Genomic DNA, 15,704 nt, shown 5'->3' with positions numbered 1-15,704 from the left:
AGTTGTCTTATATCTTTGCAATTCTAAGAAGATATAAGTCTATCAAAATTATTCATCACTCAGTGTGTCTGTTACTGGGTACAATGTTCTCCTGATTCTGCTCACTTCATTCAGCATCCATTCATATGTCTTTCTAGGATTTTCTGCCTTGTGCTCCCATTCAATTCTCTCCAGAGGTCAGCCATATCTATTTATTCTAAAATTTTAAACATTTCTTTAACATCTTTCTTATTTATTTTGTGGTTAAATTGATCTAGTTCTGACAGGGGAAGGTTGAGTTCCCTCACTAGTCTACCTTTGCGGTCTATTTCTTCCTGTAAATCCTTCAATTTCTCCTCTAAGTGCATATATGTTTAGTAATGATATTATTTCATCGTATATGGTAACATTTAGCAAGATACAGTTTTCTTCTCATTTTTTTAAATTAGATCTATTTTTACTTTTACTTTGTCTGAGATCAGGATTGCTACCCCAGCTTTTGTGTTTTTATACTTCAGGCTGAAGCATAATACATTCTACTCCAGCCTGTTACCTTTACTCTGGGTGTATCCCTCTGTTTCAAATGTGTTTCTTGTAAAGAACATATTGTAGGGTTATGGTTTTTTTTTTAAATGTATTCTGCTATCCATTTCTGTTTTATGAAGAGTTCATCCCATTCATATTCATAGTAATGATTATTGTGTCTTTCTCTCCATCCTATGCCCTCCCATTTATGTTTCTCTTTCTCCTTTCTCCCTTTGCCTCTTCACTAATGTTTTGCTTTTAAACAAAAATTTTGTTGTTTTTTTTTTTTTGAGATTGCCTCCCTCAATCTGCTCTCCCTTGTTTCATCCTCTTCCCTTTTCTTTTGCTTTTTCTTTACTGCTTTTTTTCCTGCCTTCTACTCACCCCTTGCTTTTTCCCCCACTTTCCCCTCCTATCGTCTATAGGGCAAGTTAGATTTCTATACCTGTGTATGTTCTTCCCTTCTTGAGCCAAATCCAATGAGAGTAAATTTCAAACAATGTTCATCACCCTCCCTTCTTTCCCTGTACTGTAATATGTATTTATGCCTCTTCTTATGATGTAAATTACCTTTTTCTGCCTCCTCCTTTCTTCTTTTCCCATTACAATACCTTTTCACCACATAATTAGGTTTTTCTTAAATTTTTTAATATCATTTATTTATTTTCAGTTTTCAATATTCACTCCCATAATGTTTTAAATTCCAGATTTCTCCCATCTCTTGCCTCCCCTCACCAAAGGATATCATACACCCTAATCACCCCTTTCCCCAATCTGCCCTCCCTTCTATCATGTCCCTCTTCTTCCGTCACCCTCCCCTCTATTTTTCTGTTGGGCAAGGTAGATTTCTATAACCCACTGGCTTATTTCTCAGTTGCAAGTAAAAACAATTTTTAACATTCATTTTTAAAGCTTTGAGCTCCACATTCTCTCCTTTCCTCCCTACCCACCCACACTGAGACACCAAGTAATTAAATGTAGGTCATCCATGTGTAGCCATGCAAAAACTTTCAATAGCAATAATGTTGTGAAAGACTAACCATATTTCCCTCTATCCTGTCCCACCCTCCATTTATTCCATTCTCTCCCTTGACCTGTCCCCCCACAATAGAGTTTGCTTCTGATCATCACTTTCCTCAAAGTGCAGTCCCTTCTATTATCCTCCTTCTCCTATACCCTTACCCCCTGCCTGCCTTTCAGATAAAATAGATTTCTATACCCAATGGAATGTGCTTCATTCCCTCCTTAAGCCAAATCCAAAGAGAATAAGGCTCACTTATTCCCTCTCACTTCCCCCCTCTTTCCCTCCATTGTAAAATCTCTTTCTGGTCTCTCTCTTTGTGAGATGATTTAATACATTCTACCACTCCCTTTCTCTTTCTCCCAGTAGATTCCTCTCAACATTGAAATTTACTTTTTAGGTATCCTCCTCCCTTCATGTTTAGCTCTCCTTGTGCGCTCTGTCTACATATACATACATACATACATATATACACATATACATATGTATATGCATATGTACATATATACATATACAAATGCTTATATACCCACAAAAATATGCATATATACATGTGCATACAATGTATATACACATACATGCATACATATATAATACATATATACACATGTGTGTACTTATAAATATATATGTGCATTGTGTAGGTGTATGTCTGTGTATATATATATACATATATACATACACATATTCCCTCTAACTACCATAACACATAGAAAGGTCTCATGAGTTAAAAATATCACCTTTCCATGTAGGAATGTAAACAGTTAAATTTTAATGAGTCTCTTATGGCTTCTCTTTCCTGTTTACCTTTTCATGTTTCTTTTGATTCTTACATTTGAAAGTCAAATTTTCTAGTCAGCTCTGGTCTTTTCTTTTTTTTTAATTTATTTTTAGCACAATTTATAGCAGATAAAGCAATTAAAACTTTTGGTCAGTTGATACTCCTTTTTAAAGCATTTACAATATGAGCTACAAAAGAATTTTTTTTTAAACATTAACCAACTGAGACACAAATAATATTTATGTTGCTAACTTCACAAGCTCTTGACCTAATTTTCTCCACAGTATTACTAAGAATTAAAGGACCCTAACTTATTGTCGTTGATCTAAAGTCCTATGCCTAATAGCTTAATTTTAGACAACCTCGGATGTTCCCCTACCAATAATCTATAATTGAATAGATCTGGTATTTACAAATCTTTTGACTCTAGGAAATTGCCACCAAGAGTAGGGACATTGCAGGGATACAATATCTCCCCAACTTTATGTCAGTTCCATGCAGGATTAGATTATCCACTTGTATTCAATTAGACTTAAAGTCTGTCAGGTGTCAGTGGGGAAACTGAGTCAGGAGAATTCCACCTCAGCCCATGCTCAACAGCTGCTCTCCCTCCCTTCCCTTGAGATCACCTTATGCAGTTTATACCAGCATCTCATCAGCTTACTGGCATCATGGATTGGAGGCTCAGATTGCCTTTCTTGCTACCCATACCTGTAGATAGACTCAGAAGAACAGTAACTTAATAGTCCCATAACATCTAAAAATGACAAGTACCAATAACCAGGTTTCAAATGTGATTATAGTTTCACTTTGACTAAGAAACATCTTTTGAGGGAAATCTTAAGTGGCTTACATGCCTTTCTGTACATGTTCTAGTTCCTGATTAAATGGCAATCATAAAATCAAATTTATCATTAAAACCTTGACTTTTCCATCAATGACAAATTTTACCCAAGGTTATCTTCCCCTAGGAAATTTAGACTGAATTTTTTTTCTCCAAACTAAAGAGGTCATTGATTTATTCTCAATAATTAATTCAGTCTATTGTTTTAATACTAACTGATTTTACCTCACTTTGTAACATGTCTAATTTTTCTCCCCATCACTCCCCTCTCCCTGCTTCCTAATACCTAGCATTGTGATTACTCCTTCCCTCAATGTACCTTCCCCTCCATCACACCCCACCCCCTCCTGTCCCCATCTTCTCTCTGTTCTTGCAGGGCAAGATAAATTTCCACACCCCATTCCCTGTAGTTCTTATTTCCCGATTATGTGCAATAAAAATTCTCAACATTTGTTGCTAATACTTTGAATTCTAACATCTTTCCCTCCCCCCCTCCCTCCCCAGCTGCACTGAGAAGGGAAGCAATTCAATACAGACTAAATATGTGTTCTTTTGCAAAAGACTTCCATAATAATTATGTTGTAATACTAATTATATTGCCCTCTGTCCTACCCTATCCCCCCTTATCCCCCCCCTACAATGGACCTTGTCCCTTCTTGAAAGTGTTTATTTCTTTTTTTTCTTTTATTATTATTATTTTTTAATGTTTAACAATCACTGCCATAAAATTAAGATTTTATCCCCCCCACACCTGCCCCCCACTAACCCCCCTCCCTCTCCACGACTGCATACAATTCTGTATAAGTTCTACATATACTTTCCTATTGAGTACATTTTCACTATAGTCATGCTATGTAGTCGAACTAAAATAAATGGAAGAAATCATATAACAAATCAAAACATGATACACAAACACACACACACACACAAACATGATCTGCTACATTCTGCAAATGACTTCCATATTTCTTTCTCTGAGTGTGGAAAGCATTTTGCCTTAGAAAACCACCACTGGGATTTTTTTTTTTAATAAGTTCTTCCGTTATTACGAAATTCCAAGTCTACCAGAAAAAACTCTCGCACACTGTGGTTGTTGCACAAAGTTCTCCTGGTTCTGCTCCTTTCACTCAGCATCAGATCATATAAGTCCTTCCAGGCCTCTCTGAAGTCTTCTTGTTCATCATTTCTTATGGCGGAATAGTACTCCATTATATTCATATACCATAATTTATTCAGCCATTCCCCAATTGATGGACATCCCCTTGACTTCCAGTTTTTGGCAACTACAAAGAGGGCTGCTATAAATATTTTTGTACATGTGGAACCCTTTTCCATTTTTATGATCTCTTGGGGATACAGTCCTAGTAGGACTGGGTCAAAGAGTAGGCACATCTTTGTAGCCCTTTGGGCATACTTCCAAATTGCTCTCCAGAATGGTTGCATGAGCTCACAGCTCCACCAACAATGAATTAGTGTTCCAATCTCCCACATCCTCTCCAGCATTTATCATTTTCTTGTTCTGTCATGTTTGCCAATCTTATAGGTGTGATGTGGTACCTCAGAGTTGTTTTGATTTGCATAAAAGTGTTTATTTCTAATGACTCTCTTCTCCCATTTGCTCTCCCTTCTAACATTCCCCTCACCCCACTTGTCACCTCCTCTCCTACTTTCCTGTGATGTGATATAAGTTTTCTTATCAAAATTAGTGAATGTTATTCTCTCCTTCAGCCACATGTGGGGAGAATAGCTTTATTTTTTCCCCTTTTCCCTTCTTCCTTATCTCCTCCATTGAATAAGATTTTTCTTATCTCTTTTATGAGTTATAGCCTGCCCCATTCCATTACTCCCCTTCTCTTCCCAGAATTTTCCTCCTTCACCCCTTAATTTTTATTTTATTTTATTTTATTTTATTTTATTTGTGTGTGTGGATATCATCTCTTCTGATATAACACACCCTGTACTCTCTATCTATCTATGTGTATGTGTGTGTGTGTATGTACAATCTCTCCAACTACCCAAATTCTGAGAAAAGATTCAAGAGTTTTAAATATTTTCTTTTCATGTAGTAATGTAAACAGTTCAGCTTTAGAGAGTCTTTTACAATTTTTCTTTTCTGTTTATCTTTTCATGCTTCTCTTGATTCTTGTCTTGGGAAGTCAAATTTTTAAATACAGATCTGGTCTTTTCCTCAACATGAATTCTTGAAAGTTGTCTATATCACTGAATGACAGTTTTTTCCCTTGAAGTATTATATTCAGATTTACAGGGTAGGTGACTCTTGGTTTCAATTCCAGTTCCTTTGACTTCTGAAATATCCCATTCCAAATCCTTTGATTCCTTAATGTTGAAGCTGCCAGATCCTGGGTTATCCTGGTTGTATTTCCACAGTACTCAAATTGTTTCTTTCTAGCTGTTTGCAGTATTTTCTCCTTGACCTTGAAATTTGGCCACAATATTCCTAAGAGTTTCTCCATTCGGGTTTCTTTCAGGAAGTGATCAGTGAATTCTTTCAATATTCATTTGGCCCTCTGATTCTATAACATCAGATAATTTCATGGAAGATAATGTCTAAGCTCTTTTTTTATCATAACTTTCAGGTAGTCGAATAATTTTTAAATTATTTCTCCTGGATCTATTTTCCAGATCAGTTGATTTTCCAATGATTTGTTTCACATTATCTTCTATTTTTTTTTCAAATTTTTGGTTTTGTTTACTAACTGCTTAGTTTAACTCATAGTCATTTGTTTCCCTGAACTCAATTCTCTCTTTCAATGAATTATTTGAGTGAGCTTTAGAAAATTATCTTCCATTTGGGTAATTCTGCTTTTTAAAACCTCTTTCTCCTCATTAGCCTTTTGGACCTCTTTTTCTAATTGTTAGCCTCTTTTTAAAGCTGCTATTTTCCTCAGCATTTTTTTGGTTCTCTTTTAGTAAGCTGCTAACTTGTTTTTTAAGGTCTTCTATTGCCTGAGTCCACTTTAAGTTCCCTTTGGAGGCAGAGGCCTTGACTTCCTCTGACAGTATGCCTTATTCTTCCTCATCCAAAAGGATGGAGGGAGACACCTGTTCCCCAAGAAAGTAACCTTCTATGGTCTTATTTTTTCCCTTTTTTGGGCATTTTCCCAACCAGTTACTTGGCTTCTGAGTTTCCTATCCACAACCTCCTGACTTCCAGCTCTTCCAAGTTAGCACTGGGGGCTGAGATTCAAATGAGCTGTTCCCAAGTCTCAAGGCTTTAGGCAAGGGCGGGGCTGCCACACCAGGTTCAGTTCCCTCATGGGCTTTCTGATGAGACCTTTAGCAGTGGATGTGGGCTACTGCCTGCTTTGGTAGCCCCTTCTCCTGCTGCCTCTACTGCTGCCTCGTGAGGAGACCTAAGTTATGGTGACACCCCGCTCCCCTCTTGGCCACCTGAAAAACCCTCTCACTCACCTTTGGCGCATGTGCATTGAGGGATCTTTGTGGCTGCTGGAGATTCTGTCCTTGAAGCCTGCTAGGATCTGCTCCACTTGGTGCCACTTGGCCAAGGCAGGGCTCAGCTCTGCCCCACGTCTGGTGCATGACAGACCTTCCCCGTCAGTCTTTCAGATCTCTCTGGGATAGAAATCTCCTCTACTCCATTGTTCTGTGGCTTCTGCTGCTCTAGAATTTAGTTCTTCTTTACAGGTATTTTATGGGCTGTGGGGTAGGAGCTAGCATATGTGTATCTTTCTACTCCACCATCTTGGCTCCTTCCCCATCATAACAGCTCTGGTCTTTTCAACAACAATGCTTGGAAGTCCTCTATTTCATTGAAATTCAATTTTTCCTCTGAAGTATTCTACTTATTTTTTGCTCGGTAGAGGATTCTTGGTTTTAATCCTAGCTCCTTTGACCTCTGAGATATCATATTCCAAGCCTTCAGTAGAGAAGCTGAGAAATCCTGTGCTATCCTAATTGTGTTTCCACAATACTTAAATTATTTCTTTCTGGATGCTTGTAATATTTTCTCCTTGACCTGAGAATTCTGGAATTTGACTATAATATGCCTAATAGTTTTCCTTTTGGGATCTCTTTCAGGAGGTGATTACTGAATTCTTCCCATTTCTATTTTACCCTCTGGTAATAGAAAATCAGAGCAATTTTCCTTGATAATGTCTTGAAAGATGATATCTAGGACCTTTTTTTTTTGATCATGGCTTTTAGGTAGACCTAGAATTTTTAAATTACCTCTCCTAGATCCATTTGCCAGGTTTGTTGTTTTTCCAGTGACATACTTCACATTATCTTCTGTTTTTTCATTCTTTTGGTTTTGTTTTACAATTTCTTGATTTCTCATAAAGTCATTAGCTTCCATTTGCTCCATGCTAATTTTGAAGTAATTATTTTCATCAGTGAGCTTTTGAACTTTCTTTCCCACTTGCCTAATTCTGCTTTTTAAAGCATTCTTCTCCTCATTGGTTTTTTGGATCTCTTTTTCCATTTGGGTTAGTCTGTTTGTAAAGGTATTATTTTCTTCAGCATATTTTTGGGTCTCCTTTAGCAAGCTGTTGACTCATTTGTCATGATTTTCTTGCATTGCTCTCATTTCTCTTCTCAATTTTTCCTCTGCTTCTCTTATTTGATTTTCAAAATCCTTTTTGAACTCTTCCATGGCCTAAGACAATTTTTTATTTTTCTCAGAGGCTTTGGATGTAGCAGCCTTGACCTTGCTCTCTTTCTCAGGTTGTATACTTTGATCTTCCTCCAGTTTTATGCTTTGATCTTCCTCGTAAGAAAATATCTTTTCACCAAGAAAGTAACCTACTATAGTGTTATCCCTCCTTTTTTGGTCATTTTCCCAGCCAATTACTTGACTTTTTAGCTCTTTTTAAGTGAATGGTGTACTGCCCCAATTATCAGGGTTTTGTGTAGCTATTTTCAGAGATACCTCTAGGGACCTGTAATTTCTCAGTTCCTCCAAAGTGGAATGATTAAAGGGGAAGTGTTTATTCCTCTCCTGGTCTGCATTCTGGTCTGTGAGCAACCACAGGCACTCTTTTCTGTCCTAGAACTGCAAGTAAGATTCCCCCTCCACAGCTGCCACCAGCTCTGCCATACCAGCATTCCTCCTCACTCCAGGGCCTCCACCAAGGACTCCAACCCAGAGCAGCTGCTAGAATCCCCCACCAAGAACTCCAGTAGTAGCCACCACTGTGGCAGTGGCTGCTGCCACCCTGGACCTTAAGCTAAAACCACACAATGTTCTTCTCTCGCCAAGGTGAGAGAGCTTTCCCACTGACCTTTGGAGCTGTCTTTGGCATTTGTGGGTTGAGAAGTCTTGAAACTGCTACAGCTGCCAAAGAATAAACACCCTGAGGCCTGCTCTAGTCCAGTCTGTGCTTATATGGCCCATGCTGGCTGTTCTTCACCCTGAGTCTGATGAAATAAACCCTTCCTGTCAGTGTTCCAGATTGTCTTGGACTGCAAATCTTGTTTTACGCTAATATACTGGTCTTCTGCTGCTGTAAGATTTGTTTAGTCATTTTTCACAGGTATTTTGAGGGGTTTGGGAGTAGACCTCAGGCAGGTCCCTGCTTCTACGCTGCCATCAACTCAGTTTTTCATCATTATATCAAAGTCAACTTATATTTATACCCTCTGTGTATGAATAACCCTTTTAAATGTCATAATAAAGATATAGTTCTCAAGTGTTATAAGTATCATTTTCCCATATAGGGATGTGAACACTTTGCCCTTATTGAATAAGATATTTATTTTTCTTTCCTTTTAAACTTTTTATGTCTTTCTTGAGTCTTGAATTTGAAGATCACCTTTTCTATTAAGTTCTGGTTTTTACATCAGGAAGCTTTCAAAGTCCCCTATTTCATTGAATATCCTCATATTTGCTGAGTAGTTGATCCTTAGTTGTAATCTAAGCTTCTTTACCTTGTGGAATATCATATTCTGTGCCCTCAGTTTTTTTAATGTAGAAGCTGTAAGATCCTTGCTATGGTTCCACAGTATTTGATTTTTTTTCCTGGCTACTTGCAATATTTTCTCCTTAATCTGGTAATTCTGAAATTTGGCTACCATATTCCTTGGTGTTTTTCAATTTGGGATCTCTTTCAGGAGGTTATAGGTGGATGTTTTTCTATGACTATTTTACCTTCTGGTTCTAGGATCTTACCACAGTTTTCCTTGATGATTTCTTGAAAGATCCTGTCCAGGTTCCTCTTCTGATCATGGCTTTCAGCAGGACCAGTAATTTTTAAGTTGTCTTTCCTGAATCTATTTTACAGGTCAGTTGCTTTTCCAATGAGATTTTTTACATTTTCTTTTATTTTTTTTTAATTCTTTATGTCTGAAAGAGTCATTAGCTTCCAGTTCTAATTTTTAATGACTGTTTTCTTCAGTTAGCTTTTGTACCTTCTTTTCCATTTAGTCAATTCTACTTTTTATGGAATTGTTTTTTTTCAGTGTACATTTGTTTTTCATTTTGCCAATTGTATTTTTAAAGGAATTGTTCAATTTTTCTTCTACTTCTTTTATTTGACTTTTAAAATCCTTCTTGATCTTTTCCAAAAAGTCTTTTTGAGCTTAAGACCACTTCATATTCCCCTTAGAGATTTCAGATGTGTATATAATGGCAATGATGTCCTATCCTGAATTAGTATTTTGATTTTTCCTGTCATCATCATAATTCTCCATGGTCGTTGTTTTGCTTTGTTGCTTTTTGCTCATGTTGTTTGCCTTTTTCCTGACTTTTAAAGTTAATCTCTTCTTCTGGGTCACAGAGGGCACTGTCTCAAACTTCTTATGCTGAGGGCTAGGGCACTGGTTATTGGTTTTCTGTGCTGTGGCTTCAGGGCTGGCAGTTGGAAGCTGTATGATCTGGTATCTTACTTGGCACTGAACTGGACCTAGTAGTGATGATTGGTGTTTGCCAAGGCCAGGTGGGTTGTCTGTGTTTCCCTGGGATTACAATGAAGCTCATGAGATGGGGAGTGATGGTAGGGGTTGTCTTGCACTAAAGGTTGCCTCCTCAGTAGGGAGTGTGCTAGAGCATGGGTAGGTTCAATTGCTGATGGATACCTGTCCATTAATGCATGTAGTGATTCTCTATCCTGGAATCTGCCAGTTCCCCTGGAACATTGGGGTTATGGTGTTTGAGCCTTCTGGCTCTACCACCCTGGGGCTCAGGATCTCCCCTTGGTTTGCTGAGGTTTGCCACTGGCTTACTAGGATGCCTCCCATCCTGTACTGGTCCCCTTCAGACACATCAAGAGGGACTTTTCCCATTAATGTCCCTAGCCTCCCCAGCACCCCATCTTTTTGCTGGTTTCTCTATTTCAGGATTTTTCCTGAGGTGATACTTTCTGGGATTTTCAAAACCATTAAGAGAGGGTGAGGGAGACATATTGCTTACTCTGCCATCTGACCTCAGAAGTCAAAATAGGTGACTTTCAAACATTCTTCTTGTGGGACAAGATCTCCAGAAGCATCTCCTGCCACTGCTACTGCTGCTGCCAATTCAGTCACCCTCAAAACCTGCTCCTAAGTCTGTGACTGAGCTCCTTTCTCACTGAGGTCGACAGATCCTTCCCGCTGACTTTCTAAGTTGTCTTTGGCATCTATGGCCTGAAAAGTCTGGAAATTGCAACTGCTACCAGTGATTCAGTCCTCCAAGGCCTGCTCCACCTTTGTAGGACCAGGTCGACTTTCCTTTGTGTTTCTTTCCCTCAAATATTTGATATTTCCTTAATCATCTCTTTCTCTTTAAACTACCACATATTCTCTCTCTCTCTCTCTCTCTCTCTCTCTCTCTCTCTCTCTCTCTTCTATATATATTATATATATACATATACATATATATTATTATTATTAAACAAAATTTGCTTTTATATAGTTGAAATATATAAAATTTCAAATCAACTGGATTTAAACCCAGCTATTTATAGTTTCACTAAAAATACAGTCAAAATGAAATATAAATAAACTTTTAATTTTTTTTAAATTTCATAATTACAAAGTTATTATGTTAGCTCATTTGTTTAATTAAAAATCAAAGTAGGAATGTAATTATTTCATTTTTTGGTTTTTATGAAATAGGTTCATGAGAAGATATGTATATATCACCAGGTATTGAAGTTGATAACACCAGCATGAGAGGCACAATTCAAACTGGTAAGACAACAATAGTAGATAGTGGTTTTGTTCTTTCCATATGTCTTTCAGTTTGTTAAACCAAAAATCCATTAGCACTTACTCAATGTGTGGCTGTAAACAAATGAAAATAGTTTACATGTATAGATTGGAGAAGTTGTATTAATTCTTAATCATGTCAAGGCATTCGTAGTTCTTATTGGTTCACAATTTATTTTAAAATGTATATTGTAGATTTTCCAGTGTCCTAAGTGATCAAGGAGATAGCCACTAAGTAAAACCAACTCTGAATTCCCTAGGATTATGGGACAAGAGTGTCAAACATACCAAAAGCTCAAACTAGGCATTAGTTTTGATCTCCTCTCTCACCAATAAATTTATTATGATCAAGCAAACATTCTAAATCACCTAAGTTGGACTATACTTCATTTTCTTGTAACTGTTGCTATTGTTTTGTCAATTGGTCATGTCCAAATCTTTGTGATCCCATTTGAGGGCAAAGATACTGGCACGATTTGCTATTTCTTCTTTATTTTATAGACAAGGAAACTGAGACAAGCATGGTTAAATGACTTGTTCAGGGTGGCAGAACTAGTAAGTGTTTGAGATTGGATTTGAACTCACGTGCTACTCAGTCTAGGGCTAGTACTCTATCCTCTGCACCACCTAGTTGGCACCCTTCCAAAAAACAGCACCCAGTATTCCCAGGCAATCTCTCAACCAAGTACTAACTAGTACCAAACTGGCTAAGCTAGATGATATCAGGCACATTCCGGGGGGAATGGCTGTAGATGTCTTCTCTAATAATAGCTATTAATTTCCAAAACACCTTTATCTTTTATTTACAATACTATCATTACTATTGCAGAAATGAAGAAATACATTCATTTGAGTATCATAGACAAGATTAGAAGGCAAATCTAGTTGCTCTGTTTCTATTATAATAAATGAATGGATAGAAAAATGAACTAATAAAATAAAACATTTATTAAGCACTTATTATTTGTCAAATTCTTTTCTAGGATGCAAGTAACAAAAATCAAAACAATTCCTTTCCTCAAGGAGACTATAGACTAATAGGAGAAGATGATGCATATTAGAGAGATATTATTATGGAAGTTACAGCGATAGGAAGGACATGCATAGGATATTTTATTAATATGTGCTTCCTCATAGTGGTAGTTTATTTTGATTGCTATTTCTAGAACTAGAGATGCTGAAGGAGAATGAGGAAGGGTCAGTCATGATGTGTATGGATCAGAATAGATATACTAGTGAAAAGCACAGGGCTCAATGTAGGGATCTAGAATTTGAGGTTGGAGTATGAACATGGAAGCAATATAAGAAGATGACTGCAGTGGATTTTATCTCACCATTATCTAGCCAAAAACAAGAGCTAAAAAGCTTCATCTGAGGTAGAGTCTGAAACATAACAACATGGCACAAAAATAGCTAGAGAGATGATGAACTGTCTTTGTTACAAGAGGTGATAAGATAATGAACTGTGATCTAATCCCCCCCGCCCCCAAAGAAGGGAGGGCAATAGAAACCAAAACAGAGGAATGATCCTGATAAATCTTAAGCTGAATAGTATTTAGCTACTCGATACACAAGTTTTTAATGATTTTTTTCTGTATTTTGAATTAATTTCTGATATTTTGAGCGAAATTGCAGTTAAGATTCTATATTTAGTGCTGGAGGAGACGTAGAGTTCATCCTCATCCAGCTTTCCACTTTTCAGATGAAGAAATGGAGGCCAAAATATATTGAATTACTTATTGAGGGACATTTCATGCATTAAGTGGAAGAGACAGGACCCAAACACAAATCTTTTGACTCCAAAGCTAGAAACTTTTCTACTGCACCATGAGAGGTAATGTGGTCCAGTGAGAAGAGAGTAGTGGAAAGACACAGAACATGGAATTAGGAAACCTAAGTTTGATTTTTCTCTCTAATGTTATGTAACCCTTTGTCAATCATCAATCTTTTCTGTGTCTTAGTTTCCTATGTAAATTGGAAATAATACTATACACACTTTCTATCTCATGGGATCATTGTGATGAAAACTACTTATAAATGTTATTTCTCAATGTAAAAAATACATTATTATTAATTCCTCAGCAAATATGTAGCAAGCAACCACTGTGTGTCCCACATTGTATAATCATTCTCACTTTGAGATGATTCTCCATAAACAACCATAAACAGGCAGCATGCAGGCGCTCGGTGTTTTGTTTTGTTTTGTTTTGTTTTTTTAATCTTTAAGAAAAGAAGGAGCCTTTCAAATAGAAAGATAGCATTTTATTTTAGTTTGTTTCTGGCAGAACAAGACTAAACTCCAAGTCCATAGGATCATAGGATGATGGATTAACAAAAAGAAGGAAACTTAGAGGTCATCTACTTCAACAATTCATTTTTATAGATGAAGAAACTGTGTCAAAGAGAGTGTGAGTGACTTACCCAAAGTCACTCAAATAATAAATAACAGTGAAGATTTAAAGTCAGGTCATCTGATTCTATTACTCTATTTACTACACTATCTTGCCTCTCAAATCAAATTTCCTTTTACACTCCCAAAACACAAAATCAATTTGCATCAATACCTGGCATGCAACCTAGAGTTAATTGTTTAACATAGTATTTAGCAAGTATATGTGTGCCTTTGTGTTCATTGCTGACTGTATATAATTTAAGAATTATCCTCCATTGCCTATTAATGCACTTGCTATTTTCCATCTCACTTCATCTTTCTTCACAATTCCCATCCTTAAAATCTTAATTAAATGTAGAGCTATAACTAGAAGTCTTATAATTCCAAAAGTTCCCCAAAGTCTTGTATCAATAGACAAATCTCATATTTGCTTTAGATAAAAAGAATAGTCATTCTACTCATTTTCTAGATTTTTCTTCCCTCTTCTGTCCACATATCTTTTAACTGAGACACTCAAAGAATTTTCCCATTTCTTATATTATTTTCTTCAGGTTCACGACATCATCTCTCATTGGCATATCCATAGCACAATGTCCCATAGCAAAGCCCAAATGTATCCTAACACCCAACAGAATTAAATGAGTTGTAAATGAGATTTTTTTTTCATTTCATAAAGCTAACAAAGCAAATTGTGGCAGTTTGGTGAAAAATTAAATCCTCTTTGAATCAGTGATAAAGGTTTACTCTGTAGACACTTTCATGGATTTTTCAGCTATGCTAAAATAGTTCCAAGCACTTACATATGCTATTTTATTAATAACTATTTTACCTTCTGTGGAAAAGTAGCTCTACACAGATGTTGAGGAATAACTTTTATTTGTGAGTAAATATTGCAGACAGCATAAGTTGTAAGGCTTCCAAAACTTTTTCTACTAGTGACCTCGTTTTGCCTGAGAATCTTTACATGACTGTGAGTATATTGGTATGTAAAATAGACATATAAATCAAACATTTACTAATAAGAAATCATAAAGAAATTTATTTTAAAACAATTATTTGGTATACATATTATTTTACTATTTATTAAAGATGAAAGCAAATTTGCTTACTAAATGAGTTGGATGTGCTTATTTATTTACAAGTAAATATTTTTCAGTAACAAATATCTCAAAACATTATTTTTCTTTATTTGAAGATTTTAAAAGTAATTCAAAATATTCCTTTGGTTTATTGCAGTACACTGTACCCTAAGTATTAAAATGTCATTTTAGTCTGTCTGGTTTCATGTTCTCTACAATCAAAACTTCAATACAAATTAAGCAAAGAGATTTTCCACCCCATCTTCTTTATTAGAAGTAAATCCATATTGCAAAAATGATTCTACATATTTCCTTTTTCTTGTCAACTTAGGTGTACTACAATACAACCTGGTAATAAAATCTCTGCCACATAACTGAAAAAAAATTTGTTCTAAAGTATAAAGAAATATTGTTAATAATTTCTCAAATAAATACTAGCTTTATTTTTTGAAATTACATTTGTCTTTAATTTTTAAATATTGATATCCACATTTACATACACATACAGCAGCGATGTAAGGGAAAGATTATTAAAGGTGTTTTGTCTTTACTTGCTGTAATTAAATGTATTTTTTCTGTAATAGAAGATAACAGCAATTTTAAAAATCAAACATTCTAACACAGTACAATCCAAGGATATAATAATTTGATACAGACTGAGGAATGATGGTAGGAAAATACTGTCTTTATTTTTGATAATTAAACTATTGTTTCATGATTTGAATCCAGACTATAACACTTTTAGAGTTGTTGTGAGACTTTATGAGACAATGTGTGTGAAGTCATTTTCGGACATTAAAATGTTATATGAACGTCAATAATTATTCTTATATTCTAGACACTCTGCTATGTGCTAGGGATAGAAAATCAATAATGAAATAGCACTGACTTTTAAAGAACTTATCTATGCTTTGGATGTA

General features: G+C 36.1%; 1 protein-coding gene across 3 annotated transcripts in view; it reads left to right on the top strand.

The window, feature by feature from the left end:
- LINGO2 (leucine rich repeat and Ig domain containing 2) overlaps positions 1 to 15,704 on the top strand; it is a 1,607,677-nt gene that overhangs the window by 987,452 nt on the left and 604,521 nt on the right. For all 3 annotated transcript variants that reach the window (XM_072612692.1, XM_072612700.1, XM_072612709.1), the window contains exon 4: positions 11,221 to 11,295. The gene's annotated coding sequence lies outside the window, so the exon portion shown is untranslated. The remainder of the gene's footprint in view (positions 1 to 11,220; positions 11,296 to 15,704) is intronic.

Source organism: Notamacropus eugenii, chromosome 1 (genome assembly GCF_028372415.1).
Source record: "Notamacropus eugenii isolate mMacEug1 chromosome 1, mMacEug1.pri_v2, whole genome shotgun sequence".
Taxonomy (NCBI): domain Eukaryota; kingdom Metazoa; phylum Chordata; class Mammalia; order Diprotodontia; family Macropodidae; genus Notamacropus; species Notamacropus eugenii.
This window is presented reverse-complemented; position numbering and strand designations above follow the sequence as displayed.